The 4,623-nt window shown below is 46.5% G+C and overlaps 1 protein-coding gene across 1 annotated transcript in view; it reads left to right on the top strand.

The window, feature by feature from the left end:
* The first annotated feature begins 43 nt into the window (after nt 1-43).
* HEMGN (hemogen) overlaps nt 44-4,623 on the top strand; it is a 43,381-nt gene continuing 38,801 nt past the window's right edge. Inside the window, exon 1 of the mRNA XM_007197041.2 lies at nt 44-4,587. The gene's annotated coding sequence lies outside the window, so the exon portion shown is untranslated. The remainder of the gene's footprint in view (nt 4,588-4,623) is intronic.

Raw genomic sequence — 4,623 nt, 5'->3', positions numbered from 1 at the left:
GAAGAGGCGCGGCGGGAGGGGAGAGGCGCGGCAGGAGGGGCGGAGGCTGGGGGGAAAAAGCGCAGCGGGGTGGACGGGAGTGACTTACTCCCGCCTTCAGATCGCACGTGGGGGTGGCTGATGTAAGACCCGCCTCGGGAGCTTCCCCGCCCGCAGCTAAGCTGAGACCCCGGGGTCCCTCCTCGACGCGCCCAGAGGCGGGTCTCCAGCCCGCGCTTGGACGTTTGCCGGGAGGGCTGAGGGGGGGACTTTACAGCCCGGCTTCGGGGGTCCCTAAGGCCAAGTCCTTCTGCGGAGGCTCGGCCAGGCCAGCCCGACACCCGAGAAGGCGGGAGACTTGTAGAGAGCGCGGGACGAGGGCTTTTGGGTGCACCTCCCGCTCCTCCGCACCGTGTGGGGCCAACAGCCCGAGTCCCGCGTCTCCTTGACCGGGTGGGGCTGGAAGTGCTGCGAGGATCCTCGTCGGGGGGCAGAATCGCGGCGGGCCCGCGTTCTACTGCGTGGCACCGGGCGGAGTCGGCCTTCGTGGCCGGCGGGGACACGGCAGCCCCGGCCGCTTGCCCAAGCCACAGGGGAGCCGAGCGTCCCCAAGTCCGGGAGAATCTCCCTGGGTTTTCTAACATTTAAATATAGGCTAGCGAAGGCAGCAATTAGCATCTCTAATGGGGCCTCGGAGTTTACAGAGTTTCTTCGAAGACTTTTATCTCGTTTATTTTTAAGGGCACCCCAGTGAGGTGTGTGAATTCTCTATGGTCTCCATTTCGGGGATTGGCAGGTAGCCTTTGTAATGGACTGGCTCAGAGAGCGCCCTGAGAGACAGGGTTAGAGCACTAAGTCGGCTTTGCAGAGCTCAGGGAAATAATGTAACGTTACATTCAGCTTAAAATAAGTAAATACGTCACGTGTCAAATCAGGTACCATCTTAATTCTAGTATGGACAAGAGGCTCCAAGATTGAGAACAATTTATGAATAGAGAAAACCTTACAATTCTATGCATTAACCTAAGGTTTTCTTCAAGTTAAGAAAGACTGCACTCTTCCATTTCACCTAAGTTCATTTAGTGGCAAACAAAACTACCTATATCAATTTTTAAAATATCAGATGCATTAAAATGTCAAAGCAAAAAAGGTTTTAGGAGGATTATGGGAAAAGGCAAAAAAAACTTTCTAGTGTGTTGTTTCCTGAGTCTTGTATTTAAAATGTTAGTCTCAGCAGTCATCTCTGTGACAGGAAAATGATGAGGGAAGTGCTCTTCAGGATGTCACACTAGGTCTGTAACTGTAAGGTTATGAGAACCACAGGGCCATGAGATGAAGGCTTTTACCAAAAAACTAGCAAATTAGTTCCATGAGCTAACAAGCAGTGATTGAGCATCCACTTTTAGGGCTTAATACGTTCTTTCTAATTTAATGCTCAGACTACCCTGTGAAGTAGATTGTATTTTTGTCGTTTTACAGATGAGGAACTGAAGCTGTGTGGCCAACAAGAGGTGGAGCTAGGGTTTAAACCCAGATGGGTCTGACTCCAAGGCCTGTGTCTTTTCTGCTACACTATCAGTCTGTGTGGAATGAAGTCGTAGCATGGGGGTCTGCTTTGGAACAGTAGGTTGGGAACAATTGTAGAGAGGCTTTAATACCAAACAGAGGCTGCAGGCACCATCTTGTAGGTAAAGGGGAGATGCTGAAGGAGACTGGGACGTGGTAGCTCTGTGCTAGAGAGAGTGGGAACCTGGTGGCTTGTGGGGGAGGTGATATCAATCCTTAGGGAGAAAGGGCAGAAGCTTGGAATCCTGTCCTCTCTTTATGACCAACTCAAGGGTATGAGGACTCACAAGATAAATGTGTGTTTTATAAGATTAAGCTACAAAGTAATTAATAAACATAGCCACAATGTGCAGCAAATAAAAAGAAAGCAAAAGAGCCAGAAGAGGGACTACAGACCCGGCACTGTCCCTTCTGACACAGCCGGTGCTGGCATGCACCTCTGTGAACAAAGAGCATGTGTTCCAGTGACATGCTTCTTTGTCAGGGGCTTCACTGCCAAAGGCATAAATAACACAGGCAGAACAGGGTGTGTCTCACTACCCTGCCAACATCTTCCACTGGACTGTCGGTCCACAGGCCTGAAGGGGCTGTTGTCACAGTGCCCTGGTTTTGAATATTGCTGTACTTAACATCATTCTGTGTATGCATCTGGGTGTGAGAAAGAAGTAGAATATTGAACTGTATCTAAGCTGCAATCATTATCATGATTTTGGATTTATGGATATGAAGGACTGGAAGGGAATAAGGAAAAGCGAAAACATCTTAGTTTGTGAGGGAGTCTGAACTATGGGTAAATCTCTTTTACTTCCATTGATGTTAATGTTTACCTAATAAGTAATACAGATATCAAACAATGCCTGGTTTTGGCACTCCTTTGAGTCTTAAAACTGCTTGTTGATCAGAATGTGTGTATTCCAATAAGCTCCAAAATGTCTGAGGAGAACACTCGGAGCTAGTTTGTAACTCCTTGGATCTGCTCTCCACCCCACTGCCTCAGCAATGTCATCAGATGATCAGAGCCTTCCACAAACTTTGTGTCTGTGAACAGACTTCAACAAATCTGAAGATGAAACAGGCCCACTCAGGCATTTGCTTAACTGGCCTTGAAACCAGTTTTGCAGAATTGGCACCTTTTCTCTTTAGGAAAGACAGTATATGAAGGTGATGCATAAGATGGGGTGAAGAAATCATTACTCTTTAAATATTAAACACTTCCATTCTTTCCCTCCTCTCCCATACACATTTGCATACACTGGTAAATCTGTCCTCTGAGTCTCCACAGTATGGTCTGTGTGCCTGTTATAGCAGCTAGGCAACACGTGGGAGTTGTTGAAGGATCTAAATTCTCAGCAAGACTGTGAGCTCATACAAATATTTCTGGATGATATGAATGGAGAGCAGGAGCCTGGGGCCATCTTTAGAACATAGGTGCCCTGCAAATGTGTTATGTTGAAATAATGTCACGTGTACTCAAAAATACTACCTAGAAACAGCTGAGACACTGAGACAAAGGGAGAGAGGAAGGCAAATAGTTGGGTGAAAATGGGTTAAGGAATAAGATCTTGTTAGTCACCAGATGGTAAAAAAAAAAAAAAAAAAAAGAGGAGGGGAAAGTGTCAGGTGTGCAGGCAGCTGCAGGTCCAGTAAGGGGCCCCTACCAAGACAGCCAGATTCCGTTCTGCTCTCTGAAACAGCTGTAGGTGCGTGGCCTTCCTGGGGCAGCAAGGAAGAGCTATGACCACCAAGAGTCGGGTTTAACATTTATTAAACACTATCCTTATGCCAAGTACTATGCTTGGGACTTTTGTGTACATTGCATCTCAGTTAATCCTGGCACCAGCTCACTGGGACAAGACTATAATTCCCTTTTATTGTTTAGGAAACAGGCTTAGCAAAGCCAAGTGGAACTCACATAGCTAGTAAGAACCTGGATTTCTCTGTCATTAAAATCTCACTGTAATTCATTCTCATTACTTTGATCCACTAGTCTTCACAACTGCTTCTGAAAACTTTGATCCACTAGTCCTCACAACTGCTTCTGAAAAGCCTTTTTGTTTTCTCTGCTTTAAGAAGATTTACATGCTCAAGGAGGGAGTGGAGAGGAAGTTACAAAAAAAAAAAAACCTGAAGAAAATATTAAATTTTAAAATTAGATTCCTACTATTGAGACATATCCACCATTAAGGTGTATATCCTTGTGGCTTTTTTTCCCTATATTATACATATTTTTTAAAAAAACAATATTGGGGGGACTTGGCTGGCGGTGCAGGGGTTAAGACAGCACTTCCACTGCAGGGGGCGCGGGTTCCATCCCTGGTTGGGGAACTAAGACCCGCATGCCACGTGACGCGGCCACAAAATTTAAAAAGAAAACTATGTTTTCACGATTAAAAAAAAAAACAATATTGGGATCAGATTGAAGATTTTTGCTTGAAACTTGTTTTTCCAGCTACCACTATGGTAAGTAATGAGTTAATACTCATGACAAATACGAGTGTTAACTTTGCTCAGTGTTTTTCCCTTTTTAGAGATGGACTCTAGTAATGTGGGAATCCACTCCATTACTTACAGGCTGTGTGCTTTGGGACAAACCACATAACCTCTAGGAGCCTCAGGCTGCTTATCTGGGGACTGTTGTGAGGATTAGACATGATCCTGTGGGTGAAGCTCCTACCTGGCGCCGTGCCTGGCACTCTCTCTGTGCCCCAGTCACAGTCACTGCAAGGCAGAGTCCCTCCCTTCTAAGCAGAGGCCCAGAGCTTGCTAGCCTCCTCAGGGGTTGGCAAAGTTCTGCTGTGGCCATTAGTCTTCCACTTCTGCTCCATGCCCTTCATCTCCTGTAGTTACCTTGCCCTTTTGGCTGAGGGACGGGCTCACCTCAAACCAATGTAAGTTGTTTATTTATTTATTTTTATTTTTTCTTTTTGGCTGCACCGAGTGGCTGGCGGGATCTTAGTTCCCCGACCAGGGATTGAACCCGGGCCACCACAGTGAAAGCGCTGAGTCCTAACCACTGGACCGCCAGGGAATTCTCTAATCAATGTAAGTTTTGACTTTCAAAAGGGGTGGACTCATTTT

Source organism: Balaenoptera acutorostrata, chromosome 6, assembly GCF_949987535.1.
Source record: "Balaenoptera acutorostrata chromosome 6, mBalAcu1.1, whole genome shotgun sequence".
NCBI classification, from domain to species: domain Eukaryota; kingdom Metazoa; phylum Chordata; class Mammalia; order Artiodactyla; family Balaenopteridae; genus Balaenoptera; species Balaenoptera acutorostrata.
The sequence above is the reverse complement of the archived record's forward strand: the minus strand, read 5'-3'. Positions and strand labels throughout refer to the sequence as shown.